This window comes from Lonchura striata, chromosome 7 (assembly GCF_050655825.1).
Source record: "Lonchura striata isolate lonStrDom1 chromosome 7, ASM5065582v1, whole genome shotgun sequence".
NCBI classification, from domain to species: domain Eukaryota; kingdom Metazoa; phylum Chordata; class Aves; order Passeriformes; family Estrildidae; genus Lonchura; species Lonchura striata.
In genome coordinates this window covers 34,803,768-34,817,862 of record NC_140709.1, presented here as the reverse complement: position 1 = coordinate 34,817,862, position 14,095 = coordinate 34,803,768, and the positions used below count along the sequence as shown (strand labels likewise).

Genomic DNA, 14,095 nt, shown 5'->3' with positions numbered 1-14,095 from the left:
TTTTTTTTGATTGGGTTTTCTTTTTGTTGTTGTGTGGGGTTTTGGGTTTTTGTTTTGTTTTATTTGTTGTTTTTTGGTTTTTTTTTATTTTTTTTAGTACAATCTGCTAAATTATTCCCTGTTTGAGGAGCAGACTATATTGGTGTGGTTTTGATCAGTGTAAAACCAGAGATCTGCTGGGAATACTCTATTAAAGTGAATAATTTTTTTTTTTTAACTAAAAGCTGTATTTGCAGCGTGGGGCACTCAGTCTGTGCCTGACAGGGACATGTGAAAGCCCTTGCTTAGGTTGATTGCTTTATGATATGCTCGATCTGAGTTAACTTGTTTTCTGTACCCTCTACCATTTCATTTTGCAGTAGCAAATAAAGCTTGGATGTGGTAAATGTAATGTCTGCTGCTGCTTGATAATACAGGCCAGTGAATAAATGAACTTCCTCTGATATTCCATATCTTCTCTTAATAAACAGAAATGCTGCAGTGGGACTGTGTGTGAGTGACTTGGAATTACTTTATTCTACCTTCTCTCCTAAGAGTTGTTTTTCTCATGCACTTGCATGCTTTCAGTTTGCCAAGAAAATAACTTCTGACATAAGATTTAGGATTGGTGATTTAAAGCAGAATCAGGGTACTCCCTACATGATTGTTGACTTGGGGTCTGTGATTCTGCAGTGTTTCAGAATTTGAGAACTTTGGAAACGAAGTCATATGGATAATTGAATCTATTGAAACTAAAAATGAAGGAAGATATTTAGGAATTTTTTGTGTTGGAGAGCAAAGGGCGTAGCAACAACAGATTTTTAGATGGTTCTTGATGATGTACTGCTTCTTACAGTTTTCGGTTGTTTTCCAAACGTGCTTTTAAAAGATGTCAGTGTGGGAGGCAGTAGGGAGGCAGAGACTGTGAAGATTTTGGTACATTAAAACCCAGTCATCCTCCAGATGGATGCCTTCCCATTTGCTGCAGGTGAGGTCTGGGAGCAGGGCCTTTGCCTTGCACGGGAAGCGGAGCGATGCCCGGCGGTGCAGGTTTCCGGGAATGGCAGGATGCATTGCCATCATGCATTGGTAACACGTTCCCCATGCAATGCTGCAGCTCTCCCGTGCTTTCCACAGCGTGGGGGTCCCTGCTCACCACCTTGGTGCCCACGAGCTCCTCAGAGAACCCTTGGCGCCTGCTGCCTTGGGTCCTTCCCGGAGCAAAGAGCAGCAGTGTTCATCCTGGGTGCATCACCAACAACAGGATTTGGGGAGGAGCCTTTTGGGATTAATGCTAAAAATATTCAGGTAACCATCTGCGTGCTTGAAGTAGGTTAGTTTTGTTTTTTTTTTTTTCTTTCCCAAGGCATGGTGAGGAAGGAGATGAAGAGTCCTCATCTGTTTGCTGTCCTCATAGCACAGCCTGGCTGCTGAATAGCTGAGTGACAGGCAATCTGGCCTATCCATATGACCATATTGTTTTCCTCCCCTAATTAGCCTGGTCCTTACTGTGCTGATGAGGAAACAGATGCACTGAGCAGCAAATTACCTTCATCTTCGCTCCGCACAGAAAAGACACAGCACTTAATTGACTCATTTGATCTCCGGCAATTCAAAGCAAGTAAAGTGGAAATATTTAAAAGTGGCACTTCATTTTTGAATAGGGGGAAAGTATGTTGGGATGTATGCACTTGTGTATAATGTTGTTTTACAGTGTCAAATATGAGGGTGATGGTGAGGCCTGTGGTAGCACTGATTTTTTTAATAAGAGGCACAAGCAAAAACAGTGAAAAAGTACCCTATTACTTCCTTTGTCAACAGCAAAATATTTGCATACCTAACTGCACCAATATTTCTCTACAGATCCTTGGCTGTGAATGTTCTTTTTCTATGCTATGCTGCACATATGGCCAGCTGAAATGCCTCATTCCTGAATCTCTGAGCTCTAGTCTGTGCTCTTGCCTGGGCACTGGTGACAGTGCAAGGGTCCCCTGTTACCCCTCTTTTCTCTACTCATTTTTTCCTGCATTTACACAGATATATATGTATTTTTCCCTACTGTGGTTTGGTTTTGTTTTGGTTTTTTCCTTTTTTTGCTTGTTTTCCTTTGTTTCTAACGCAGATATATATGGGTACATTTTGAAGGTGCTGCTCAAGGGATTGAGGAGAGCCCTTGCTGGCTGTGTGTAGCTGGTGCCTGACATGTGCCCCAGCACTGGTGTGGGTGCTGTACCTGGCCACTTCCTTGTAGCCCTTGGGGTCACTGGGATGCTCTGAGCAAAGATGTACACTGCACATTTCAAAAATTCCAATGAGGACAAATAGGATGTGTCTGGCACAATGCAGTGTAGCCTTAAAGATGGGGGAGAAACTTGTTTTTTACTTTGTAGCCTGTGTGTATTTATGTCTTGGGTCCCCAGGGTGGAAGTCATCTGGTCAAGGTGAACAATCACTCCCTGAATTTACTAACTCAGTGTGGCTAAATGTTTGTAATGATGTCTCAGTCTTTCAAGGGGTGGTTTCTCCTGCTACTCTCTGCAGAAGGGAAATTGTTACCATGCTGACATTGTGGTGGCCATTCCCTTTGTTAGGACACTGTGCCTTAGGAGACCCTAAAGGATGTTTAAGGTGCAGATATTTCTTCTCCTTTGCCTCTGACCTAAGGTGGCCTTCACCATGCAGGATTGCACCACATGGATTTGCCCCTCTGCTGCACTTCAGAGAAAGTTCTTGTCTGCTTCATTTCCATTTAACCCCCGAATGTTTAGGCGGTAGCGTGAGTACTGTGAGAAGTGATATTCACTTCTAAAAGTTGTAAAAGGTTTATTAAAACCTCATCAAAAATACAACAGAATACTGAAAAGAGAAAATAATACGGTGCTGGGAGTAAAAGATTTTTTCTCACTATATGCTCATTTAGACAATGGATGTTTCACTTTTAAACTTTTTAGTTTCTCTTTAAGTTTTGCCAATAGACTCCTTCCCTCTCTAGCAGTGGAGATCACTGTTTTATATTCTGATTGGAGGTCAGGTGTTACTACAGTAACAAGCTGGCCTTCTTAAATCCCCTGACTACCCAGGCTATCCCGTGATAATGCAAGAGAGGGTAAAACATAACTATAAATCTGTAGAATTTTTCTTAACATATATGTAATATTTGTCTTTTAATTGTAAGAATCAGCTATTGCATTACTCATCTATCACAGTACCCCCCATGCTACCAGGGCATATATGGGTTTTATTCATATCAGCTTGCCTTTCTTACATGAGGGAGGTTATTTTTTAGAAATGCAATTAGAATTTAGAATACAATTTAGAAATGCTTAACTCAGTGGTCTGCATCTCATCTGCTTCTTCCCCTTTTCCTAAGCTTTCCACTTTCTGCATTTGTTACAGATGCCTGCTCAATAGAGTGCTGTTGCTGGTGGCTTTGAGATGGCTTTCAAAGACCTTTGGCTACTTGCTTTCCAGTTCTACTTAATGTTTTCATCCAGTTTATAAAGTGTAAGTGTGAAAGAAAACTTTTGGATTCCTTCAGGAAAGCTCCTGAGGGTGCACCAACCCAAAAGTGCAGTGCTAGTTCAGTAAGTAGTGACCATGCTATAAAGAAAGGCGGATGTAATTAGAAGGGATATTTTGGGAATTACAAATGCTAGATTTGCCATGGTAAGAATCCTGACATATATTAACATATATTATCTTGTAGGGCTTTTTTTTTGTTTTGTTTTGGTTTTGTTTTTGTTTTCTTTTGTAGCCATGAGGTAAGGGATACTTTTTGCAATGAAAATTACACGTGCTTATTCCAATTTACTTGAGCACAAACCTTCCACAGGAAAGAAGTGGGAGCAGGTTGTAGAGTCAAATACCTGTAAGCAGGTTTATTTTTAAAGTTTTTTTCCCCCCTCTGATTATATGATGCTGAATTTCTTACACTTGAACAAAGAAACTAGAAACAAACTGCCACAAAAGGCAGAAACTACAAAGGCAAAGACAAGGGTATCTGTAAAACAAGGGTACTGGAAACATAATTTTAATTAGTGATACAGTAAGTGGCACTATTTTACCTAGTGTGGTACTACTCTCATTTATGTCATTATCTGTTGCATTTAACATTGCACATACTATAACAGAACTGATTAAATGAGAAGTGTGTCTGCTGTCGAGTCAGACTGCTATGTTTGTGATGAGCTGTTCAGATTTAAAATAATTTATTGGAGTCCTGCAGTTCACACTAGTGTTTACATATTCTGGGTGGGAGACCATTTGAAATGCAGTTGGTGCATTATTCACCTGTGTGCTTACTGTGCATTCTTGTGAGAAAATTGGGAGTCAATGAAAGGACAGCTCTGCTAGTATCGGTTATTTTGGATTGTTTAATTTTAATTACTATTTTCCAGTGGCTGTGTTGTGCAGAATGTCCAAGGCTCGGGACTCCTGCTCTGGGGTGACATGCAGAGCACAGGAGAGGCTGTGCTGCCCTCACAGAAGGGGGATGTGTAGGGCAGTCCCTGCTGCCACATCCTGCCTGGATGATGAAACAGCTTCCCCAAGGTGCCACCCCACACCTGTGAGCATTTATGGATAATCACAGTGTAAGTGGGAAACGTGGACATGCCCTCCTGAAGTGGATGGGCTTGGTTTGTTTAGGCTCTCGGTGGGTGGTGTGCACTGCTGCTGCTCTCCAGATGTAATTGCAAGGACATCTTGAAAAGCACAGGTGAGTCAGGAACAGAGCAAAGCCACTGAAAGGTAAAGGGAGCTGCCTTGCTATGGTGCCTAAAGAAACCTATAAAACTCCTGTGGGTCTGAGCTGAGGAGGGCTGCTTATCTGAGTGGGAGTCAGAGCTGGGCTTGGAGTGCTACTCTGGGGCTCTTGTGCCTGAGAGAGGTTTTGCAGTGGGTCTGAATGTGGCTGGAGGTCTGGACTCTGCTGCTCAGAAAAATGTGGAAGGCGCTGGGGGATACAGTGGGAAACCTGTTATCTACAGGCACCAAGTGTTACCTGAGGGGCAGTCCATGAAGCCTGGACTTGAAGATTTACTCTGTTACAGCCTTTTTCAAGATATAGTCAGGATTGGATGGGTTTGGGTTTGTTTTGAGTGCGTTTTATGTTTGTTTGTTTTGTTTTGGGTTTCTTTGTTGCTTTTCTTTGTTTTCATTCTTGTTCTGCTTGGGCTGTCCTTGCTGATGGATAAACACATCTTGCCACTTCTAGGCAAGAGTTCTTTGGAAGTCTGCAAAATCGGGGCTGAGATTTCAGACCAAAGGAGCCCTTGAAATGTCTCAGATTCCTGAGTACTCAGAAATGTGTCCAATGCAGCAGAGTGTCAGAGACCCGGGGCAATGCTGGAGGCAGGTGCTGGTGCTTGGTGCCTGGCTGGGTCTGGAGCTGTATGGACAGGCAGAGTGAGCCTCCTGCAATGAGTCAGCAAAAGGGTTGAGAGCATCACTCCTAAGTTTGTTTTATGTTTATATTTATTGTCCTTCTGCTCCTCAGCCCAGGATGGAATGCCCTGAGCATCCCAAGTGGCTGATTTGTTGAAAAGCAGAGGTGTATGCTTCCCTCCCATCAAGAGAGATGTACAAAGGAAGAAGATTAAGAAGTTGTTTAACAATGTCACAAAACAATGAGAAAAAGAATTAAGAGTAGGAGGAAAAATACATTAGTCTGAAAAGAAGATTAGTGATTTTAAAATGTGGCAAAAAGGATGAGCTTTAGTGTGCAGCAGTTGCCACTCAGGGATTTTCAGGCGTTACTGACAGTGTTACTGAGGACTTGTTTTGGTGCTCTCCTGCCTGAGGTTTTGAGTGCTGATAGACAAGTATTTATGCATGTGCTGCACCACTGTGTCGGTCATCTCATCACAGAGTGGAGAATTAATTGTTCCACAATGGAGAAGATCTGAATACCAAGTGTCTTTCTCCTTCCCTCACCTCACTGCTTTTCTTCTTTCAATATTTAGCCAAGGCAGCTGAGCTTTAATATAGATTTCCCCATGTCTTTGCATACATCATTGAGGGACTGTAATTCCACAAACTAGCATAGGTCTCAAGTAATCACCTTTTGAGCTCAGTGGTGAAGCTAATTGAAGGAAACTTGCTGGGAAAGACACAAAATAATTTAGTTTGTGTCTTAGGTTGTCAGAGTGTGGCTATTGTAACAAAGTTTCATCTTCCCATCCCTCCTTTTTTATTCCCATGACTACAGTTTATGTATGTTTAAAGTATAATTAACAGGAGAGCCAAAAATGTTTTCTTTCTTGGTGGTGAAAGTGACTAATTGTTAGTTGTCAAGATAACAGGATTTCAGGAACAGGGAGATAAATACTGCATGTTTCATGGGGGGCATACTAAATGCATTTCCAGAGTGATCCAAAGGTGGGGCTTAGGGAGTGGTGAGGCTCCAGTGAGAGGGTGGCAAGATGGGGGAGACTTGGGCTAGAATTTTGTCTCATTTCTTGACCACTGGTGAGGGGGTTCCCCTCTACAAAATGAAATCTCTCCTTTGCACTTCCCAGTTTGCAAATATCATGATGGAAAGTGATAAAAATGAGGTTTCCTTGTGTTTGCAAAGTGTTTTGAGATTTATGTGTGAAACTCTTCATAACCCAAGTAGTACTCGTTAGAAATGTGGTCTAAGCTATAAGGCTTGTGGTCCTTACTTAAGTTAAATGCCTTTGATTCACTGGGAGCTGGACCCAGGAAAAAAAATGCATCGTGTTATGTGTGGCTCACATTTCTCAGTGTTTCATCCAACAGGAAAAAAATGTATAAAACTACTGAAATGATTTTTTTATTTAACTGATTGTCAGCTCCTGGTACATGCAGATCCCTTTGTGGTGCACACTGCTGCAGGGAAATCTTTGGGACATCTTCAGTGGGCAAAGCACCCCAGAGCATGAGGTGTTTTCACCTGTGTTGGTGGGGCTCTAAATGCAAATTCAAATTGAGGAAAGTGAGTTAGTGGTGATTCTTCCTACTGGCAAGGGAGATAACTGGTAGCTATTGTCAGTGCCTGTGGTAAGTTGCAGTGTTTGGAGATGGCAATTTTGCAGGACTATGGCAAGGACAGGTTTCTGTCTGGAGCCAGCCAGACGGAAATCCTCTGACAGGCTGCTCAGCTGGAGCTGGCTGCAGCCAGGGCTGCCCTGCCGACATTCCTTCCTGTCCAGCTGAAGCGTTTTCACTCACCATTCAATTCCTCTCCTCTTTTAGCAGCAAATAGATGTCATTTTGGGGACTGCCTGAACATGAGGGTGCACACAGCAAAGCTGAATGCACCATCCATCTCGCCGTGGCTGCGCTGTGCAGGTGTGCACCTGCAGGCTGGCTGCAGCAGAATAGAGACCAAGTCTGTCTAGGATGTTTCATCAATCTGAAATAGCTGCCTCTGCCAGGATCTGCCTTGCTGATTGATTTCTGGGTTTGCAGGGGTCCCAGGCCCCTCGCAGCGAGTGCTGTGTTTGCTTGTTTGCCTCCCAGCATTTTGGTCCCCTGCACCTTCTCTCAATAGCACTTTTCTTTGCAATGAAAGCTTTGCATGGTAAGGACCTCACAACAAGAGGGAGTGTTATTTCCTTTTCTTTTTTCCTTTTTTCCCCTCTCCCCGTTCTGCTGTCTGCATCCACAGATTTTGCTCTGTGCTGCTGGGTGGGAACTCCTTTGTTGTGTCAATAGGACTGGCTGAGCCCAGGGGCTGTAGCCCTCTTTCACCCATGACAGCTCACTAGCAATATGTGTGTGTTTGCCTGTATCCCTTTATTTTTTCCTCCTGTTTTCCTGTCAGAGTAATTAGCCTTGGCTTTATGGCTGAAATTGGTGAAGAGAGGAACAGTGAAATCTGTCTGCACTGAAGTGCAGCAAAGGCTTTCATTGACCTTATAATTGTGAAAAAAATCGAAATTAAGTAAGTCACGCACAGTAAGGAATGTCACAATTTGCTGCCCCTTTCGTTTTTGTAGGACAGGAGGCTGCAGGGAGGCTGAACTCTGTGGCTTGTTGTGCATTTCTAATCCTCAGCAATTTAGGGCTGCAAGGGAGTGGGGCTGCACCTTATGCTCCCATTTCCCTCTCTCCCACCACAAATCTCTATTTCCTCTCCAAAAATGAATTTGCGAAAGTTTTAGTTCAAAGTGGTGCACTTAGGAAACTGTTTTCAAATACTGTATGGGAGGTTGGGGGTCCTGTTAAAATGCATGTTTAGAAAAACTAAAGTTAGCATGATGAGAATGGACTTCTGGAAGATTTTGGCTCAGTCTCTTCATGTCTGAGAACTCATTCCTGTGAATGCCAGCTTTTCCCTTGTTGCTACCCCTGGATTTGAATACCAGTGTAATAGCCAGTTGACTTTATGCTTAGGTAACTTTCTTGTAAAATACTCAATTTTCATTAGCTTGCTTATTAGACTGCTTTTTTCCATGTGGAATTTTGTGTTATATTAATTGGACATTAGCTGAACAAATCTAAGTCAGCAGTTTTCAGCCTATGGAGTATTTTTTTTTCTTTTTTCTTTGACAGATGAAATGCTTTTTGATGAGAGGTGGTGGGTTGAATGCTAAAGGTGGTGAGCGTTCAGCTCCTGTATTTTTGTGGCTTTGAATAAATTAGTGTCAAAGATCAGAATTTAAATTCTGATTTCTCTGTTCATTCACTTAGACCAGTTATACCTGTTATATCTAGAGCTGGTCAAACTTTCTCACATTAATAACTTTCCATTAAGAATATGTTTGGTTACGTCAAAATTCTCTAGGAGAAAACTGCTCTTGTGTTTTTATTTTTATTTTTTTTCTCCTAACAGCTGGGTTTGCCTTAGTTTAAAGAAACTGTTAATTTTCTCTTCCCCACCCCCGCCCCCTTCTCATCTCCTTTCTTTGTATCTTTCTTTTTACATGAAAATGAAACATTTTAAGATCCTGAAATGGTCACGCAGAGGTTAGGAAGGGGTAACCATGTGAATACAGTTACTGCCCATGAGGAGGGAGGATGGTCAGTGTCTCCCGTGGTCCAGATTATACATCTCATGTGTTCTTTGGGGCGTCATACTCTGTATGTTTGAGCAAACAACTGCAGTTCTAACTGAGAATGACCTCGTTTGAGGTGTGTATTTAATAAGAAAATTTAAATGTCATGAGAATAGAATGCACTTTTTGTAAACAGGACTTTGAGTATTTGAATGCTTACACTTTGCTTTAAAATCTCCTATTTTGCTCATTATCCAGGGCCATATCTCTGGCATGGTATATGATTTTCAGTACTTCCCTTATAAGTGAGAACTTTTGTAAAAGAACAGGAGTTATTACAGCCCTAACTGTGTGCTAGTTAGAGAAAAAAGTAAATAAAAAGTCTAACAACCATCATCAGTCTGTAGGAGCTGGAATGAGAAGAGCTAACGATCGCTATCCAAGTGATAAATGGAGGAACCATCTGAGAGGGCTTTGGCAACAAGAGAAGACAGATGAAGGCAAAATGGCTTCTCTCTGCCTGCCTTTTGTTCTTTGAGGACTATTATGATTAAAGCTTATTTAGCAATCTAGCTCCTAACCTGGGTTTAAATGACATTGTGAGTTAGCTGGCACACAGTAATAAATTAGAGCAATTAGTGACTGCATATCGCTTTTTTCTATGGAAGTGGGTGCCCATGTGGAAAGGGAGAGCCTGATTTCAGGGCTGAGCATGTACCTGAGTGGGAAACACGTGCTGGGGTGTCTTCACTGAGGGCCTCTCCTGCCCTCTGCAGTGGGTGGACTCTGCATCATTGTCCATGGGGTTGGGATGCAGGATGTTGGAGACCAGCCTGTGTGGAGCACTCGTGCTACAAGGAGGTAAAAGGATTGAAATGGGATTTACCAAGTTCATTTTGGAAACAATTTTGATCAGATCTGAGTGCATTTGATTTGCTGTGTTTAGACTATTTTGAATGGTTCAACTAATGACAGTCCTTCTGGAGAGAAGCACTGTTCTTTTAATGCCAGACCAGCCCAGTTCAGCACGCTGGCAAGGACCAGGCTCTCCAGAGGTGCCTTAGAAAACTTCCATGGTACATAAGATGGTGCTTAAAGTTCATCATCAGTGCTTTAATGTGGAAAGATGAGCTTAAGTGTGTGTAGAAAGCTTTATGGGATTGGGCTGCAAGCAGGAGAGGGACGTGCTTTTGTCTCTGCGCTTCTGGAAAGGTCACTGACTTGGTGGGATCCTATCCTGACAGAAGCCACGGCTGTTTCCTTTGTCACATTTACCTGGAGCAGCGTTTCAGGAAGCAGGAGGTCAGGTTAGATGTGGTGGCAGGCTGCCTGCTCCTGTCAGTACCCATGAGGGGCTGCAGCCATCCCGGGGGAGAGCTGCGCGCTGTCTCACCGCTTTGTCACCACCTGGAAATGGCCTCTCGCAGGGCACGATGCTGCTGCCTCCAGTCTGAGCTGCCTGGCCTTTATGGGGCTCATTTCCCAGCTGCTCCACCCTTTAGGACATAAAGCCAAGTGCCTGTGGTGTGACTGTGGTCCTCTGGCTTTTCCCTTGCTCCCAGAGCCTGTAAAACTTCAATCCTGGAGAAGACACGTGAGTGTGAAGCTTTTAAACTGGTGGGAGTGAAACTCATTCAGTTACTCCCATATTTGCAGAAGGGTGTGCAGGGGAGCCCTGTGTGATTTTGTGCATCTCTAGGAGCGAGGACTTGAGGCAGATTTTTGTCTGGCTGTTTTTACCCAGACATTGCAATTTCTAAGCTTATTTACTGTACTGCCATACTGAGCAATAAAACTTGGAGCTGTACTGGAAAAACCCTTGTGCTCCTCTTGTATCATTGGGGCTGGAAATAGCAAAGCAAATTTGTCAGATGGAAACAGCCAGGTTTTGTTTCAACTTTTTACCATGTGAGGAGAGCACACACTAAACAGTTACACACCTTTTTTGTGTTCCTCCACAGCAGATGCAGCAGGAAGGGAGGTTTGGGCCATGGTGATGTTAGAAAAAAAGGATGTGAAGACAAAGTAAAAGCAATTGCATTCTAAGGATAGATCTTACTGGAGAGGTACCTCTGCTTTCCAAGAAGATAAAAGGCTTATATAAATAAGGTAGGCAGTGAAGTTTAACTAAGAAATGGAATACCAAATTAAAAATGCAAGTGCCAACTCACTCAACACAGTGTCAGCCCTTCTGATAATGTGCTGGTCTCTTGAACTTAGAATTGATTAATCAGTCAACTATTCCTTTCTTAAGCAAGCAGTTATACACTGGCAGGAGGAAGTATAGTGGGGTTTGATCCTGTACATCAGATAATTAACTATACATTCATATAGTGATATCTAGGCTACAATTTTATAAATCCACTGATAATAAGATCTTAAGTGCTAATTAGCTGACATCAATTTATTCTGTTAAGTTCTATAGCTGCTGCTTTGAGTGACTCATTTCCTTAGGTAGGCCTTAGTGCTGTGCTACTCTCTTGTCACAGTTCCCAATTTAGAAGTAGCTCAGTCTCACAAGATTGGCAGTGATTTGCTGTTCTCAAAGTAGGTATTTTGATGTCTTCCATAGAAAACAGAAGAGGAAAAAAGTGGCGTAAAAGGACATTTTAGAGTTATTAGTTAATACTGTGTAGTTTGATCTCCAGTGCAGTTACCAAAAGTGCTCGAGCTGCTGTAGGGGGAATGCTTTGATACTGACCATAGCCTTGGATGATCTCTCTCTGGTTTCCTCAGATTTTGTTTTGTATGTGCAGCAAGCTTCTTTCAAAGCTGTTTGTCAGCTGCTCATCACTTGTATGACCTGAGAGTATAAGGGATGTGCCATCCACCCAGCTGGCTTTGGATGCCTCTGTGTTCACAAGGATTCAAAGAAGTGGAGAATTAGGTTTGTTCTGTTGGGCATAGTAAATTAGAAAAGTGACTTGTTTTTTTGCCTCCTTTCAGGTTTCATAGGTGCTTGGTGAAGCCTTGTGGTAGCCTTGGTGTTTTTCAAATCTAGTTTATGAGAAACAGTGGAGATGCAGAGAGTGTCTGTGCTGTTTACTAACTTCAGAGATAAAAGTGCTTGACAGATGGGATCTCTGAACTGTTTACAAATTCACATTGTGCATCAGGGGACTCAGCCTGCTTAGTCTGGTGTCACATCCCTGAATTAGGTGCAGGATGCACTACTCCATCTTTGTGATTTTAGGGGAATTCACGCTTAAGAAAAATACCTAATTTTGTTACCAGAATGAACTTGTGCAAATAGGCAGTTGATTGTCCCATCAGGTGAGATGGTGCATTGTCGTGGTTTGACACTGGCCAAACACCAGGCACCCATGAAAGCCAGCTGTTTGCTTACCCTCTCCTGCTACAGCTGGGCAGAGGAGACAGAAAAAGAAATTAATGAAGGGCTCATGAGTTGATAAGAACTGTGAGAAAACGCTCTAAGGGCAAAACAGGTTCGAATTTAAGGTAAATTTATTTTTAGCAGAGTCAGAGGAGGATAATGAGAAGTAAAATAAGCCTTTAAAGCACCTTTCCCTCCAGCCCCTCCCTCTTTCCCACCGACAGCACAGGGACACACAGGGTGTGGGGGTTGGGGTCAGTTCATCACTTGAGGTTTTCTGGTTGTTCAGGGAGAGGAGTCTTTCCTCTGCTTTGCTGTGGGGTCCCTCCCATGGGACACAGCTCTCTGTGAACTGCTCCAGTGTGGATCCTCTCTGATGAGCAGCAGTCCTGCCAAAACTGCTGCAGTGCGAGTCCCTCCCACAGGCAAACTTCCCAAAACTGCTGCAGCATGGGTCACTTGTCCATGGGGTGGAGTCCTTAGAGGATAGGCTGCTCTAGTCTGGAAGCAAGGGCTTTTTCTCTCCATCTCTGGAAGGAGAGGCCTTCTCTCTCTGTTAGGTCTCCACGGCATCACAGCTTTCTGCAGCATCCACCTGCTCCAGTGTGAGCACTTCTCTCACGGGCTGCAAGTGGATCTCTGCATCCCCTATAGACTTCATGCATTACAGGGGCACAGCTGCTTCACCAGGGTCCTCACCACGGCCTGCAGAGAAATCTCAGCTCTGACACTTGAGCACCTTCTCTCCCTCCTTCTTTCCACTGACCTTGGTGCCTCCCTCTTGTTTCCCTCACATGTCCTCACTTCCTCCTCTGACTGGAAGAAAAACTGCTGCTCATGGGTACCGTTGCCAACAAGTTCCACTAATTCAAAGACTCTTGCAAGATTCCACAGTGCTGAGGAGTTGATCTCACCTAGGTTCTGTGTCAGGGAATTGCTCATCATGTTTCCACCACATTGCGCTGGCAGTGGCGTCTGTGGCAGCGCTGGCACTGTTTAATGCCTCTCCTCATGTGGGGTGCTGGGAAGGAGAAACCCCTGCCCCTGGAAAAAAATTGTCTGTGCTCTGTTTTGATTTTCTTCTTAAATATGTCATCACAGAGGAGTTACCAGCCTCTGTGCGTCCATCTTCAGAGCCATCGGAGATTGGCTCTGTCAAACATCTGGAAGCTTCCAGCAGCTTCTCACAGAAGCCACTTTTGTGGCCCTCCACCACTACCAAAAGCGAGGCTGTGCCAAATCAACACATGCATTTACTAACCAATTTTGGAGATAGACAGTAAATTCCCTTCCTTTCCACTTTTCTTTTGGAAAGGCCTGAAGTCTGGACCTAATCTTTTGCATTAATGTTATGTAATGAGTTGACTCCTCTGTTTTCTTTGAATTTCTTACCAGCCTGTTTTGGAAACCACTGCAGACTCTGAAGGTATTCTGTAGAAAAGGCATCAACCCCACTGTCACCATTAGTGACATTGCAGTGCCCTAGAACACAGATAAGTTCTCCACTCTTCAACCAAGAGGACAAATTCTCTGCCTGAAACGTAGTGTCATAAAAACAGATTCATGTCTGAGAAGGGTTGCAAGGAGGCACCAAGAAGGGGATAGTCAATTTGATCAAGAATACAGGTGAAGCTTTGGGGGAAAGTTCTGAAGGCCATGAGAGCTTGGTGACCTCCTCGAGGAGCAGGTGTGTAAGTGGCTGGCTGAAGAAGGGAGTGAGGGCACGTGGGCACAGCTGAGCACTGGCTAGGGGAACAAGAGGACTCTGCACAAGGAAAGACTTTGATGCTTGAGTATGTCTGGACAGCAAGAGGATAAGGTG

At 43.5% G+C, this 14,095-nt stretch overlaps 1 protein-coding gene across 8 annotated transcripts in view; it reads left to right on the top strand.

Moving 5' to 3' along the window:
- ERBB4 (erb-b2 receptor tyrosine kinase 4) overlaps positions 1 to 14,095 on the top strand; it is a 595,041-nt gene that overhangs the window by 26,818 nt on the left and 554,128 nt on the right. Inside the window, exon 1 of one of the 8 annotated variants that reach the window (XM_085584644.1) lies at positions 1 to 3,483. This exon is cut by the window's left edge and continues 24,011 nt beyond it. The exons of 6 other annotated variants lie outside the window; for them this stretch is intronic. The gene's annotated coding sequence lies outside the window, so the exon portion shown is untranslated. One more of the 8 variants, XM_085584643.1, reaches the window with a different exon arrangement.